The sequence below is a fragment of the Heterodontus francisci genome, chromosome 13 (assembly GCF_036365525.1).
Source record: "Heterodontus francisci isolate sHetFra1 chromosome 13, sHetFra1.hap1, whole genome shotgun sequence".
Taxonomy (NCBI): domain Eukaryota; kingdom Metazoa; phylum Chordata; class Chondrichthyes; order Heterodontiformes; family Heterodontidae; genus Heterodontus; species Heterodontus francisci.
Window position 1 is genome coordinate 40,179,857 of NC_090383.1, and position 17,407 is coordinate 40,197,263.

Consider the following 17,407-nt stretch of genomic DNA (forward strand, 5'->3'; position numbering starts at 1 on the left):
GATCTGGGTGTCCTTGTGCATGAATCGCAGAAAACTAGTATGCAGATGCAGCAGGTAACATGGAATTTTGGCATTTATTGCTAAAGGTATAGAGTATAAAAGTAGGGAAGTGTTGCTGCAACTGTACAAGGCATTAGTGAGACCGCACCTGGAGTATTGCCTACAGTTTTGGTCCCCTTACTTGAGGAGGGATGTAGTTGCATTGGAGGTAGTTCAGAGGAGGTTCACCAGATTGATTCCAGGGATGAGGGGTTTGTCTTATGAAGAGAGATTGAGCACCTTAGGCCTTTAGAGTTTAGAAGAATGAGAGGAGATCTAATTGAGGTATATAAGATGATTAAGGGGATTGACAAAGTCGACGTAGAGAGGATGTTTCCTCTGGTGGGGCACTCTAGAAAAAAAGGTCATAGTTTTAGGATAAGGGGTAGCAGATTTAAAACAGAGATGAGGAGAAATTACTTCTCTCAAAGGGTTGTGAATCTGTGGAATTCACTACCCCAGAGTACGAAGGATGCTGGGACAATGAGCAAATTTAAGGAAGAGATAGACAGATTTTTAATTAGTAAAGGGTTGAAGGGTAATGGAGAATGGGCAGGAAAGTGGGGTTGAGGCCGAGATGAGATCAGCCAGGATCATATTGAATGGTGGAGTTGGCTCGAAGGACTGAATTGCCTACTCCTGCTCCTAGTTCTGTTGTTCACATTGAGGATACCCTCCATTGTGCTGTGCCACCATTCTAAATAAGATAGATTTCGAACAGATCTAGCAATGCAAAACTGGGCATCCATGAGGCGCTGTGGGCCATCAGTAGCAGCAGAGTTATACTCAACCACAATCTGGAAACTCATGGCCCGGCATATCCCCCACTCTACCATCACCATCAAGCCGGGGCCCAACCCTGGTTCAATGAAGGAGGGCATGCCAGGAGCAGCACCAAGCATACCTCAAAATGAGATGTCAACCTGGTGAAGCTACAACCCAGGACTGCTTGCGTGCTAAACAGCATAAGCAGTGTGTGATAGACAGAGCTAAGTGATCTCATAAGCAACAGATTAGATCTAAGCTCTGCAGGCCTGCCACATCCAGTCGTGAATGGTGGTGGACAATTAAACAGCTAACTGGAGGAGGTAGCTCCACAAAAACCCCATCCTCAATGATGGGGGAGCCCAGCACATCAGTGCAAAAGATAAGGCTGAAGCACTTGCAACAATTTTCAGCCAGAAGTGCCAAGCTGATGATCCATCTCCTGAAGTCCCCACCTGTGGGCGGCACAGTGGCGCAGTGGTTAGCACCGCAGCCTCACAGCTCCAGCGACCCAGGTTCAATTCTGGGTACTGCCTATGCTCCGGTTTCCTCCCACATGCCAAAGACTTGCAGGTTGATAGGTAAATTGGCCGCTATAAATTGCCCCTAGTACAGGTAGGTGGGAGGGAAATATAGGGACAGGTGGGGATGTGGTAGGAATATGGAATTAGTGTCGGATTAGTATAAATGGGTGGCTGATGGTCGGCACAGACTCGGTGGGCCGAAGGGCCTGTTTCAGTGCTGTATCTCTAAACTAAACTAAACTAAACTAATCACAGATGCCAGTCTACAGCCAATTCGATTAGCTCTACGTGATATCAACAAACAACTGAAGGCACTGGATACTGCAAAGGCTACGGGCCCTGACAATATTCCGGCCATAGTACTGAAGACCTGTGTTCCAGAACTTGCCGCACTCCTAGGCAAGCTGTTCCAGTTCAGCTACAACACTGGCATCCACCCGGCAATGTGGAAAATTGCCCATGTATGTCCTGTACACAAAAAACTGAACATGTCCAACCCGGCCAATTACTGCTCCATCAGTCTACTCTCATTCACCAGTAAAGTGATGGAAGGTATCATCGACAGTGCTATCAAGCAGCACTTGCTTAGCAATAACCTGCTCAGTGACGCTCAGTTTGGGTTCTGCCAGGGCCACTCAGCTGCAGACCTCATTACAGCTTTGGTTCAAACATGGACAAAAGAGCTGAACTCAAGAGGTGAGGTAGAGTGACTGCCCTTGACATCAAGGCACCATTTGACCAAGTATGGCATCAAGAAGCCCTCGCAAAACTGGAGTCAATGGGAATCAGTGGGAAAACTCTCTGCTTGTTGGAGTCATACCGAGTGCAAAGGAACATGGTTGTGGTTTTGGAGGTCAATCATCTCAGCTTCAGGACATCACTGCAGGAGTTCCTCAGGGGAGTGTCCTCGGCCCAACCATTTTCAACTGCTTTATCAATGACCTTCCTTCAAACATAAGGTCAGAAGTGGGGATGTTCGCTGATGATTGCACAATGTTCAGCACCATTCGCGACTCCGCAGATACTGAAGCAGTCCGCGTAGAAATGCAGCAAGACCTGGACAATATGCAGGCTTGGGCTGATAAGTGGCAAGAAACATTTGCGCCACACAAGTGCCAGGCAATGACCATCTCCAACTAGAGAGAATCTAGCCATCTCCCTTTGACATTCAATGGCATTACGATCACTGAATCCTCCACTATCAACATCCTGGGAGTTACCATTGATCAGAAACTGAACTAGAGTAGCCATATAACTACTGTAGCTACAAGAGCAGGTCAGAGATTAGGAATCCTGTGGCGAGTAACTCGCCTCCTGACTCCCCAAAGCCTGTCCACCATCTACAAGGCACAAGTCAGGAGTGTGACGGAATACTCTCCATTTGCCTGGATGGATGCAGCTTCAACAACACTCAAGAAGGCAGCCCACTTGATTGGCACCCCATCCACAAACATTCACTCCCTCCACCACTGGTGTACTGTGGTAGCAGTGTGTACCATCCAAAAGATGCACTGCAGCAATGCACCAAACTCCTTAGACAGCACATTCCAAACCCGTGACCCCTACCACCTACAAGTCAGCAGATGCATGGGAACACCACCACCTGCAAATTCCCCTCCTGAGTTGGAACTTTATCGTCGTTCCTTCACTGTTGCAGGGTCAATATCCTGGAACTACCTTCCTGATAGCACTATGGGTATACCTATCCCACATTGACTTTAATGGTTCAAGAAAGCAGCTCACCACCACCTTCTCAAGGACAATTAGCGATGGGCAATAAATGCTGGCTCAGCCAGTGATACCCACATCCCATGCACGAATAAAAAAAAAAGTACTCAATGCCTGTATTTATGAAGCCCAAGATCCCATATGCTTTGCTAACCACTCTCTTAATATGTCCTGCCACCTTCAAAAATCTATGCACATGAACCCCCAGGTCCCTCTGTTTTTGCACACTCTTTAGAACTGTGCCATTTAACTATAAATTGCCTCTCCCTATTCGTTCTTCCAAAATGCATCACCTCACATTTGTCAGTATTAAATTCCATCTGCCAACTGTCTGCCCATTCTGTAGGCTATCTGTGTCCTGTTGCAGTCACTTCATGCCATTTTCACTCTTTGCCATACCTCCATGGTGTCATTGGCAAATTTTGAAATTCTACTCTGTATTCCAAGATCCAAGTCATTTATCTGTAGCAAAAAATGCAGTGGTTCCAGCATTGACCTTTTGGGAACACCACTGTCTACCAACCTCCAGTCTGAAAAACAGCCATTTCGTATGACTCACAGTTTTCAATCCGTAAACCACATTTTTATCCAATTGGACACTGACCCTCTCATTCTATGAGTCTCAATTTTGTTAACCAGCCTTTTATGTGGTACCTTAACAAATGCTTTCTTAAAATCCTTTTATGGTCAGGTGGGTGATGGCATGGCCTGTTTCCACTGTTCACCCCCAACTGACTACAGGAAATGTTTTTGTTACTAGTGTTTTAACCTCTTGTGTTTCATTTGCCAAATAAATAGACAAATTACAGGTTTTCTCATAGGTAAAAAAAAAGTATTTATTTTAAATAAATCCCTAAATAATCGAAACACCACTAATGCACATATTCACTCCCAAACACATTCTCAAGAGAAGAGAGATGGAAAAGTACGGGGTAAGAGGTGTTCAGAGTTCAGCTTGTAAATGTCTGTTCTTTCAGAAATAACCTGTGGGATCACAGAAACATAGAAAATAGGAGCAGGAGTAGGCCATTCGGCCCTTCGAGCCTGCTCCACCATTCATTATGATCATGGCTGATCATCCAACTCAGTAACCTGTTCCCGCCTTCTCCCCATATCCTTTGATCCCTTTCGCCCCAAGAGCTATATCTAACTCCTTCTTGAAACCATACAATGTTTTGGCCTCAACTGCTTTCTGTGGTAGCGAATTCCACAGGCTCACCACTCTCTGGGTGAAGAAATTTCTCCTCATCTCAGTCCTGAAAGGTTTACCCCGCATCCTTAGACTATGACCCCTGGTTCTGGACCCTCCCACCATCAGGAACATCCTTCCTGCATCTACCCTGCCAAGTCCCATTAGAATTTTATAGGTTTCTATGAGATCCCCCCCCCCTCTCTCTTTTGAATTCCAGCGAATATAATCCTAACCGACTCAATCTCTCCTCATACGTCAGTCCTGCCATCCCAGGAATCAGTCTGGTAAACCTTCGCTGCACTCCCTCTATAGCAAGAACACCCTTCCTCAGATAAGGAGACCAAAACTGCACACAGTATTCCAGGTGTTGCCTCACCAAGGCCTTGTATAATTGCAGCAAGACATCCTGTATTCGAATCCTCTCACTATGAAGGCCAATATACAATTTGCTTTTTTTACCGCCTGTTGGACCTGCATGCTTACCTTCAGTGACTGGTGTACGAGAACACCCAGGTCTCTTTGCATATTCCCCTCTCTCAGTTTATAGCCATTCAGATAATAATCTGACTTCCTGTTTCTGTTACCAAAGTGGATAACCTCATGTTTATCCACATTATACTGCATCTGCCATGCATTAGCCCACTCACTCAACCTGTCCAAATCACCCTGAAGCCTCTCTGCATCCTCCTCACAACTCACCCTCCCACCCAGTTTTGTGTCATCTGCAAATTTGGAGATATTAGATTTAGTTCCCTCATCTAAATCATCAATATATATTGTGAATAGCTGGGGTCCTAGCACCGATCCGTGCAGTACCCCACTAGTCACTGCCTGCCATTCAGAAAAAGACCCATTTATCCCTACTCTTTGTTTCTTGTCAAACCAATTTTCTATCCATCGCAATACACTACCCCCAATCCCATGCGCTTTAATTTTACATGCTATAATTTTACATCTCTTATGTGGGACTTTGTCCAAAGCCTTCTGAAAGTCCAAATAACCACATCCACTGGCTCCCCCTCATCAACCCTACTGGTTACATCCTCAAACAATTCTAGTAGATTTGTCAAGCATGATTTCCCTTTCCATGCTGACTCTGTCCAATTCTACCACTGTTCTTGGAAGATGAATTTTTAAAGTTGCAGGCCTGTTTGCTGGTTGTTTAGTATTTATTGGGCTGTTGCAGTCTCCTGGCAGTTCACTTTGGGTTGAAGACGGTGCTGATGTCTTAAGTCAATTCTCACTGGTAGAAAAATCATTTTGCAAAGACTCTCTGTCTTTGCTGTAGCTAGGACCCAACTTGTTTCAGCAGGGTTCAACTGTACTGGCTGGATTCGATCTCTCTCTCTCAGCCTTGCTGGAATTCAAAATGGCTTTTTCGTTGTTGTACTGTGAGAGCTGAGGAGAGGCCAATCTGATATTATTATCTCTAGTCCTATCCTGAAAAGACTCCCCGCTTTGTTCATATTAGCCTCTGTTAGGAGATGCATGACTCCATCCTTGTTTTGACCACACAATGGTCCAGGATGTGGCTATTTCACACCTCTTTTGTTTCAGAACAACCCATTCAATTCAGGAATATCTCTTGATGGTTTCAGGATAGGTGTAATTGACACCTCCTTGCCTGGAATGTATCTTTTGGTCCTTAACAGACAGTGAGATAGTTTGACTATGCAGGCCAGGTTAGCCCGACCTTTGGCAGTCATTTTGCATTATATTGTCCAGTTTTGTTTTTAAAGGAAAAGTCAATTTTTTATAACTGTTCAGTTATACAGTTCTGTATAATTATCACTGCACTTCTTGTGAGCGTGGCAATCCATATAAATAACATCCACCACATTCCCTTCATCAAACTTCTTTGTTACTTCATCAAAAATTCAATTAGATTAGTCAAGTTAATATTATATATTACCCGTTTACAAATCTGTGCTTGCTGTCCTTAATTCACTCGAACCTCTCCAAGCGTCTGTTGATTTTTTTCCCCAATTATTTTTTCTAAAACCTTACCCACCACTGATGTTAAATTAACTGGTCTGTAGTTGCTATGACTGTCCTTACACTCTTTCTTGAATAAGTGTGTCACATTTGCCGCTTTCCAATCCTCTGGCACCTCCCCACTTTTCCGGGTAAGATTGGAAAATTGTAGCAAGCCCTTCTGCTATCTGCATTCCCCATCTTCTTCGGCGACCTGGGATGCAAGCCATCCGGACCAGGTGATTTATCTACTCTAAGCATAGCCAGCCTTTTTAATACCTCCCCCTTCTCAATTTTTGCCCTATCCATTGCCTCTACTCTCTACACTTCTACTGATATTTTGTCAGATTTCTCTTCTTTAGTGAACACTGATGCAAAGTACTCATTAAGTATATTAGCCTTCCCCTGTGCCTCTAAGCATATATTACCTTCTTTATCCCTAATAGACCCCATTGCATCTCTTACTACTCGCTTACTATTTACATGTGGATGGAGTATACCTGGATTTCCAAAAGGCGTTCGAAAAGTCTCATGGTGTTGGGGGTAATATATTAGCATTGATAGAGGATTGGTTAACATACAGGAAGCAGAGAGTGGGCATAAATTGGGCATTTTCAAGTTGGCAGGCAGTAAATAGTGGGGTGTTTCAAGGATCAGTGCTGGGGCCTCAGCTATTTACACTCTATATTAATTACTTGGATGAAGAGACAGAGTAATGTATGGGGTGACCACCTTCTGGAATGTACTACCAAGGAAACTCTTTTGCTCCCTGATGCTCGGCAGTGATACCAGTGGCCCCTCAAGCTTGGAAATCCTGAGCTCGAGCTGAAGTAGCTGGAAACACTTCCTGCACACATTGTCCCCCAAGACAAGTGAAGTGTCCTGAAGTTCCCGCATGGTACAGGAATTGCAAGCAAGATGTCGCAGCTGCCCATCCATGATTCAAAAAGTCCTCTATTCACTTTTTTTAACAATCTATTGTCAAGAAAAACAAGATGCCAAATGAGGAATTTTAATTCACCAGCTGGAAGCTTACATTAAACTATTAATGGTAAAAATCCTGCAATTAACTTTTAAAAGAACTGGCAGCCATGATGGCCACCCCAATTAGCATCTAAAACACCTTTTCACATTCCAAGGCCTCCAACTGGAGACACATGTCTGATGAGCCTGGACCCAAAACAATGGCTTGCTTTAAGTGATTGCATTACCTAAGATTAGTTCATTAGCACGGCATTCAAGGCCATCCTGACACATTGACTTTGCAAAACCAAACCCCTCCAAGTGTAAATACTTGCATTCTGCAGCCTGGGGAGAAGGATGTTCCTAGCCTTGAATATTATTACAAGGTTCCAGAGAATACACTGGGGTTGTCATGTGACCGTCTGTCCAACTCTGTAAAACCTGGGAGTTTCCTTGGATGAAGAGAGGCAAGCAGTGAGTCAAATGGGGCAGAAGCAGAAGAGCTATGTGCCTCTCTCTCTCTCCAAATAACATAGTTTGAAATCCATCTGTGACTACAACTCCAAGCCAACAGATTGCTGCAGACGGAGACACCAGGGGAAGAGAGCCACCTGTAAGTCTGCCTCTAAGAAATCCCTGAGCCAAGTGGGCCAGTCACAAAGTGCACTTTGCCCAGCAAAAGATTTCAAGAATACAACTTCATCCAGAAGACCACAGCATCATCCAACCTCCCAGACTGTGTCTTAAAATTTTTATTTATTCTGGACTTGAATGCAATCACAAAATCTACTTCTCACTCTGTAATCTATTTGTATGTTCTGATGAAGGGTCACTGACCTGAAACATTAATTCTGCTTCTCTCTCCATAGATGCTGCCAGACCCGCTGAGTATTTCCAGCATTTCTTGTTTTTATTTCAGATTTCCAGCATCTGCAGTATTTTGCTTTTATTTATCTATTTGTGCATGATTGATTCTTGTGCGAGTGTGTGTGTGAATGTGTAGCTTATTTTTTTATTATTTTATTAAGATTGGGCTTAGAGTATTAAGTATAATAAACTCACCTCTTTCTTGTTTAAACTCAAGAAAACCTGTCCAATTGGTTCCTTCATGATCACAACAAAGGTAAAAAGGTAAAATACTCACTGAGGTGGCCAGCACATCCAGTGTTTTAAAAAGCAATAAAATCTGTTGCGGTCAAATAAGAGGAAGGACCCCCTCCTCATCTGGCCGTAACACTATTTGTACTTGGTTCAAACTATCAATTTGAATTAATACCTGTAGACCTGCAATTGCTTATACTCTTATTACAACACTTACTGTTACACTACCCCAAACAAATATTTTTAATTTCCCAGCTCCTAATTTGAACCAATACCCAAGTTTAGGAAGAGAAGAGACAAAAATATATCACCAACAAATCACTTAACTTCTTCCCTGTGATATCACACTTTGATTTACTTTAAAATGCAGTTGGTCAGCACCTCCCTCTCAGGCCTGCTCCTTTATACTGCCACTGGTCACAGTGCTCCCTCTCAGGCCTGCTCCTTTATACTGCCACTGGTCTCACTGTGCTCCCTCTCAGGCCTGCTCCTTTATACTGCCGCTGGTCTTACTGTGCTCCCTCTCAGGCCTGCTCCTTTATACTGCCACTGGTCACAGTGCTCCCTCTCAGGCCTGCTCCTTTATACTGCCACTGGTCTCACTGTGCTCCCTCTCAGGCCTGCTCCTTTATACTGCCACTGGTCTCACTGTGCTCCCTCTCAGGCCTGCTCCTTTATACTGCCACTGGTCTCACTGTGCTCCCTCTGAGGCCTGCTCCTTTATACTGCCACTGGTCACAGTGCTCCCTCTCAGGCCTGCTCCTTTATACTGCCACTGGTCTCACTGTGCTCCCTCTCAGGCCTGCTCCTTTATACTGCCGCTGGTCTTACTGTGCTCCCTCTCAGGCCTGCTCCTTTATACTGCCGCTTGTCTCACTGTGCTCCCTCTCAGGCCTGCTCCTTTATACTGCCACTGGTCTCACTGTGCTCCCTCTCAGGCCTGCTCCTTTATACTGCCACTGGTCTCACTGTGCTCCCTCTGAGGCCTGCTCCTTTATACTGCCGCTGGTCTCACTGTGCTCCCTCTGAAACCTGCTCCTTTACACTGCCACTGGTCTCACCATGCTCCCTCTCGACCTGCTCCTGTACACTGCCACTGGTCTCACTGTGCTCCCTCTCAGGCCTGCTCCTTTATACTGCCGTAGTCTCGCTCCGCTCTCTCTCAAACCTGCAAGTTTATCCTGCCGCTGGTCTCGCTTTGCTTCTTAATGCTATAATTGGCTCCACCTGTCCAAGGCTGGGATATCTGGTTTAATTTTAATACTGTTGCAATATCTGACTCAGAACAAACTGCCAATTGGTTATCACTTTGACTTCAGTGAAAGTGAATTGACTTGTTAGGTGGTTGATCTCATGATCCAGTAAATGGGACCATACCCTAGATCTCCAGCACGAAGCTAGAGCATGACAATTCTGGAGCTGTGGATAAGGAATAGCATCCCAATTGTATTGAGAAACTGAGCTCTTGTAACATTTTGGATGAATTCCTCAACTGGATATATGAATTTCCGAGACAGTTGGAATAAAAAGATAAAATGGAAGAGTGGGCCAATTAAAATAAGACTAAAATTAAGAGCAAACCATACAAATGTACAGGAAAAAAGGGGATAACTCTGACAGGACTAGAGAAGTTTGCTAAAACATTAAAAGGGATATTAGAAATACAAAAATGGCCAATCCAATGACTGTAACTAAAGGTATTAAGCACATAATTTGAAAGGCTTTCCAGTACCACACCAGTAAAACTGAAAGTTAGAACTTTAAAAAAATAATAGTGACAGTGAAATTTAAAATTAATTTAAATGTTAAAGTAATATTTCTACATGCATTCACTTGAGCAAATAAAATCACCTAATATCCCTAGACAACTTGGAAGGCACAGTAATAGAGGTATTTGATGTCATGAACACTCAGTTAACAAATCCCTGTGCCAAATATATATCCCAGGGCACTGAAGAAGACAGGGAAAGGAAATTGATGGGGCAATGCTGGTCATGATGAAGTGACTGGCAATGTTCCACAACACTAGAAGAATCCTAATAACCATAATTAAAAAGAGCAGGAAATCTGGCTGAGGCAACTATATAGGCATTGGCCTAATATTAATAACAAGCAAAATAATACGATTCATTCTGAGGGACAAGTTGAAAAGTACCAATAGAACATGAACAAAGTAAGAAATAGTCAGCATGGATTAAGAAAGGAAAGATCCCACCTGACAAGTCTGATTGACTTCTTAAAGTATGTGAGAAATACATAGTGGAATTTCCTGTGATAAAAGAGCAAAGTTTTCAAACCGTTTTCTTAGTTGTGTGGTGACAGATCAGGGTTAGAAAATCAAATAGAGAACCTTAGGTTTACTACCCCCATTTTCCTACCCTGTAATTTCCTAAGCAGAGAATTATTCCAGCATAAAAGGATGTCACGTATTTCATGCGGGAGGTTCATGTAAAATAAGTCCTGACACTATTTGCAATGAAGCTCTTAAAAGATCCCAGGATATTCTCATTTTTACAATACTTTTGAATACCGGTCTTATAATACTTTTTGCTTTTTGTTACAAATGCGTATTTTGTGCTATTTTGTTCGGGACACATTTTATTTACTCAAAACAAAAGGTGACAAATTCAAAATCAAAATACTGTGGATACTGAAAATCTGAAGTGGAAACAGAAACAGAAAATGCTGGAAATACTGAGCAAGCTAAAAATTTGTTTGCCCCATTTTTGAGCAGCATGGAAACTTGGTGCTTCCACCTCATTTACCTGATTGTTGTATGGGACCTAACAAGTCCCTTGCTGCTGGTATGCTCTGCACCACTGCTGGCTGCCTCTGAGCTCAGCACAACCAGTCGGTGTTATGCTGACAGCCCAGGATGCTGTCAGCACTCTGTTCTTAAGAGCAGGCTGTCTCTCTTAAAGGACTGCTGCACTGGAATTTAATTGCTGCAAATTAAAAGATGGAAAATTGAACACCAGGGAAGAAAGAGGGTTCCAGACTGATGGGTGCAGTGTTGGACCCATTAGTGTTGGAGGTTGACAGGAGGGAAGACACCATTTTTCTGCAGGGGGCCAGCAAGCCCGCAAGGAACACCCTCAGATGAGAGTGGGAGCAGTTGGCCAGGGAGGTCAACTCCTGGGGTGGAATTTTATGCTGGCAGCAGGGGTCTCGACATTGGGGGAACCGACACCGAGATCCCCGTGTCACCTCTTGTAGAGAAGTCCTGCCGAATGTAGTGCCAATCAGGCACTTAACTGGACAGCGACGGGCCTTCCATATGATTTAGGACCCTGTTGCTGGAAGTCTGGGCCTTGCAGAGCTGCTGGCCAATCAGAGGCCAGCAGCTGCAGCGCCACTGCTGAGGTGGTGGCTGCTGCCGTAGCTGCAGTGACCAGACACCAAGGAACAGCACTAGAATCAGGCTTAAGGTAGGTCAGGGAGGGTGGGGTCGTGGGGTGGGGGTTCAGCAGCAAAGGCAGGGGGTGGCCCTCAGTGGAGTCCCCCCTGTTCACAATGCTGGGTCCCTCCCACACCCTAGCAGTTGGTTAGCAGCCCGCATGGTTTTGGTGCTGTGCTTCCCATGCAGCAACAGGGCCGGCCGCCCACCGCACAGGTAATTACAGCTGCGGTGGGAAGACGACCTTAATTAGGTATTAATTACCCAGTTAAGGGCCTCAATTGGTGACAGGGCAGGAAGGCTGTTCACAGGCCTTCCCACCCCGGACTACATGTCGGCGGAGGTGGGGTGGTGGCCGGCCCTGCCCCCGCCCCCCACCACCATTCCACCCGATTTTTGTGCTCGCCCCACCTCCAAACCCACTGTGGAAGGGAACATAAAATTAAATCCCTGGAGTCTGGTCCCAAGGACCTGGCAGCAATGCTAAAAGAGGCCTAATGGCCTGACACAGGTGCTCAAGGTCTGTTAATGCACTTCATGTGACATTCCCTACACACCACGAACTTCTCATGCTACTCAGTGCAGCATACCCCCATAACTCAGCCTTCAGCATGCCCTGGCACCCAGGAATGAGGCCTCACATCCAGACATCCCACCTCACCCTCACACACCGACCAATGCTCCAGCCTCACACACACCTCTTGTTGCCTCCAAATGCATCCAGCTATCCAGCTATGACATGACAAAACACAGTACAACACAATCTCTGACATTCGGAGCTGTTTCTTGAAGGACAAGATAGCACACAACAGAGCAGAATTTATTTATTTTTATTTAGAGATACAGCACTGAAACAGGCCCTTCGGCCCACCGAGTCTGTGCCGACCAACAACCACCCATTTATACTAACCCTACAGTAATCCCATATTCCCTACCTACACTAGGGGCAATTTACAATGGTCAATTTACCTATCAACCTGCAAATCTTTGGCTGTGGGAGGAAACCGGAGCACCCGGCGAAAATGCACGCGGTCATAGGGAAAACTTGCAAACTCTGCACAGGCAGTACCCAGAATCGAACCCAGATCCCTAGAGCTGTGAGGCTGCGGTGCTAACCACTGTGCCACTGTGCCGCCCACAGTGGTGGGTAACAAGGGCATTTGCACCTCCTTAGCCCTACAGAGGAGATGGCTCTCAGTATTTTCAGCTGCGATGGAGCCCATGGCATCCAGCATCACTGAGAACATTGAGGATGACGGTATGTTCCTGCCTTATGCCCATTCTCAACTCCCAGCTTACCCTTATCCTGCTATCTGGCATGATGAGAAAGCTGCTAATGGTGTGACCATGGATCTCTTCCTTCCCACCGCAATCTGCTTGCCTGGCACATACCATTCATTTCTGATTTCCTGCTTTCAGTCATCCAAGGACTGCCACCTGACCAGTCACATGAGCCCCAGAAGGATGAGAGAGAGCAACAGCACAGCACAAATGAAGCCCATCACTTAAACTGGCACTCAAAGCCACCAGATTAGATACAGGCAATGCACGTACTTTAAAAGCTAGTACAGAGTAGGGATCAGCTCATTTTGAGTCATCTGGGCATGAGTAGGCTGCAGCCATGTTGGGGGAAATCATGGTTTATTTGCCAGCTCACTGGTAGGCAAGATGGCAAACAAGTACTGCTGCAGAGGATTCAGATGAGGACCTTGATGGGGTGACATACAGGAGAGCACTTATGGACATGCACACCAAAATGCTGGGTGCATTGGCTAGCCTGGAGACGGCTCTAGGGAGATGAATTTCTTGTCCATAATATTTTCCTAAGACATGAAAAAATCATCAATTATTGTTTGTTAGGTTATGGACTTTAAGTGACGCCTTTAATTGGCTTCAGCAGAAGGGGAAATGAGAAAAGAGAGTGCATGAAGCCAAAAGGCATCTAAGCACAAGCTACATATGGTGTTTTCAAGTGAATGTAAAATCAATGCTGCAGCTTGATTTGGATATACTCCAAATGCAGTGTTTCATAGTTGAATTGGAGCAAAATGAAAGAAGGCATGCCAGGGAGCTCTATAAGAATCCTCAAACCAAGGTTCTGATGTCTGGACTGCTCTGGAGGAGTCCTACAATGCAATCCTACATGAGTCTCTTGATTTGTCATAGTTTCCTGCATGCTCCATAATTATGCATCAGGAGGAACAAACGGAGGAGCAAGACAACAAAGCAGATGAGGAAGACCAAGGCCAAGCACTGCTGCCAGCTGTCAGAGCTGTAAGGCAACAAATTATTGAAGAAAGAGTGCCTTGAGAAATAACTCCTTTTCCCAGTGTACCTCCTCAAGGGCAATTAGGGACAGGCAATAAATGCTGGCTTAGCCAGCGATGCCCACATCCTATGAATGAATTAAAAAAAACAACAGTCTAAGTACCCTCAGACACTTATGAGTGCTGCTCTGACATAACTTAGAATATGAAAAACTAAAGCAATCCAAAAGAAAAACTTTACTTCACTTGTTGTACATTCCCTCTTCTTGTGTAGCTCAAGCATAAGGAACATAAGAAATAGGACGAAGAGGAGGTCATATTGCTCCTTGAACCTGCTTCACCATTCAATAAGATCATGGCTGATCTTAGACCTAAATTCTACCTTCCCGCCCAATCTCCATATCCCTTGATTTCCTTAAAATCCAAAAATCTATTTACCTCAGCCTTGAGTATACTCAATGACTGAGCAACCACAACCCTCTGGGGTAGAGAATTCCAAAGATTCACAAATCTCTGATTGAAGAAATTTCTCCTCATCACAGTCCTAAATGATCAACTTCTTATCCTGAGACAATGACCCCTAGTTTTAGACTCTCCAGGCAGGGGAAACAGCCTCTCAGATTCTACCTTGTCAAGCCCTCTCAAATTCTCATATTTTTCAATGAGATCATCTCTCTTCTTCTAAACTCCAGAGAGTATAGGTCCATTTTAATCAATCTCTCCTCTCATCCCATTGCACCCACTTTAAAGGCAAGTATATCCTTCCATAGGTAAAGAGACCAAAACTGTACACAACTGGCCAATTTACCTATCACCTGCAAGTTTTTGGTGGTGGGAGGAAACCAGAGCATCCGGCGAAAACCCACAGTATATAGCCACAGTACTTATATGGCTTCAGTTTCAGGTCAATGGTAACCCCCAGGATGTTGATAGTGGGGAATTCAGCGATCGTAATCTCATTGAATGTCAAGGGGAGATGGTTGGATTCTCTTTTGTTGGAGATGGTCATTGCCTGGCACTTGTATGGTGTGAATGTAACTTGTCACTTTTCAGCTCAAGCCTGAATGCTGCCCAGATCTTGCTGCATACGAACAGACTGTTTCAGTAACTGGCGAATGGTGCTGAACGTTGCGCAATCACCAACAAACATCCCCACTTCTGACCTTATCATGAAGGGAAGGTCATTGATGAAGCAGCTGAAGATGGTTGTGCCCAGGAAACTACCCTGAGGAACTCCTGCAGTGATGTCCTGGAACTGAGATGATTGACTTCCAACAACCACAACCATCTTCCTTTGTGCTAGGTTTGACTCCAACCAGTGGAGAGTTTCCCCCTGATTCCCATTACTGAATTCCCCACTATCAACATTGACTCCAATTTTGCTGGGGCTCCTTGATGCCACACTCAGTCAAATGCTGCTTTGATATCCTCCTCTGCTTCAAGTATTTGCCCTTTTTCCTTTAAGAGATGCAACTGTTTCTGCCTTAACTATTCCTTGTGCAAAGCATTCCATGCTTCAGTGACTCTGCATTAAAGATTTCTCATAATCTCTTTTCTCTCTCTTTTAGAGACTATTTTAAATTCCTGACCTCTCACCACCTACTCCCCAACCAGTAAAAATAGTTGTTTCCTATTCACCCTCTCAAAGCCCTTCTTAATTTGAAAAACTTCTATGAAATCTCATCTTAGCAGTTTCTACTCTGGTGGAAATTGTCCCAGTAATTTTTTTTTTTATTCATTTGCTGGATGTGGGTGTTGCTGGCAATGCCATCATTTATTGCTCATCCTGAATTGCCCTTGAGAAGGTGGTGGTGAGTCACCTTCATGATGGTTTTGTGTTTGACAAATTTATGAGAATATTTTTGAGAATGTAACTAGTAGGGTAGATAACAGGGATCCAGTTCATGTAGTACACTTGGATTTACAAAAGGCATTTGATAAGGTGCTACACAAAAAGTTGATATACAGGATAAGGGCGCATGGAGTTGGGATAGCATAGACGGAGGATTGGTTAATGCACAGCACGTAGACAGTAGGGATAAATGGGACATTCTCAAGTTGGCAGGTTGTAACTAGTGAAGTGCCATAAGGATCAGTGCTGGAGCCTCAGCTATTTCCAATCTATATTAACAACTTAGTCAAAGAGACAAAGAGTAATGTTTTGTTTTGTTTTATTTGTTTTTGAGATACAGCACTGAAACAGGCCCTTCGGCCCGCCGAGTCTGTGCCGACCATCAACCACCCATTTATACTAATCCTACACTAATCCCATAATCCTACCACATCCCCACCTGTCTCTATATTTCCCTCCTACCTACCTATACTAGGGGCAATTTATAATGGCCAATTTATCTACCACCCTGCAAGTCTTTTGGCTGTGGGAGGAAACCGGAGCACCCAGAGAAAACCCACACAGACACAGGGAGAACTTGCAAACTCCACACAGGCAGTACCCTTAATTGAACCCGGGTCGCTGGAGCTGTGAGGCTGCAGTGCTAACCACTGCGCCACTGTGCCGCCCTAAATGTATCTAAGTAATGCATCTAAGTTTGCTGGTGACACAAAGTTAGGTGGGAATGTATGCTGTGAGGAGGACACAAAGAGGCTGCAAACAGATATATATAGGTTAAGTGAATGGGCAACACGTGTAAGATTCTTCACTTTAGTAGCAAGAATAGAAAAGCAAAATAATTTTTAAAGGCATGAAACTTTTAAATGTTGACGTTCAGAAAGACTTGGGTGTATATGTACAAGGAACACAAAAAGTTATCTTGCAGATACAGCAAGCAATTAGGAAGGCAAATGACATGTTGGCCTTTATTGCAAGGAAATTGGAGTACGGGAATAAGGGAGTCTTGCTACAAAATAAATAAAAAAAATAATAAAAATTGTATAGTTGCTTTTGGTGAGACAACAACTGAAGTACTGTATGCAGCTTTGGTCCCATATCTAGGGAAGGATAGACTTGTCTTGGAGGTGTAAGCCTCAGGTAATAAAAGTTTAAAGTTTACTTCAAATATAGTAAGTAGTGTTTTTTTTTAGGGAGTTCTGTAGTAACGAGGACCAGGGAGGAAGGGCCCTAGAGTAACTGATATAATTGAACATTAAGATCTTCCAGAAGGTTTAATTTACTTTAAGGGATTAAGTCATGGCAGGAGAGCTCAAAGCCGTGTGGTGCTCCTCGTGCTCCATGTCGGAAGCCGGGAACAATTCCAGTGCCCGGGACCAGCATGTGTGCAGGAAGTGTCTCCAGCTACAGCTCCTGTAAGCCTGGGTTTCGGAGCTGGAGTGGCAGCTGGGGACACTGTGGAGCATCCACGAGGCGGAGAGTATCGTGGATAGCACGTACAGAGAGGTGGTCACACTGCAGGCTCAGACCCCACAGGCAGGAGGGGAATGAGTGACCACCAGGCAGAGCAAGAGCACTAGGCAGGCAGTTCAGGAATCTCCTGTGGCT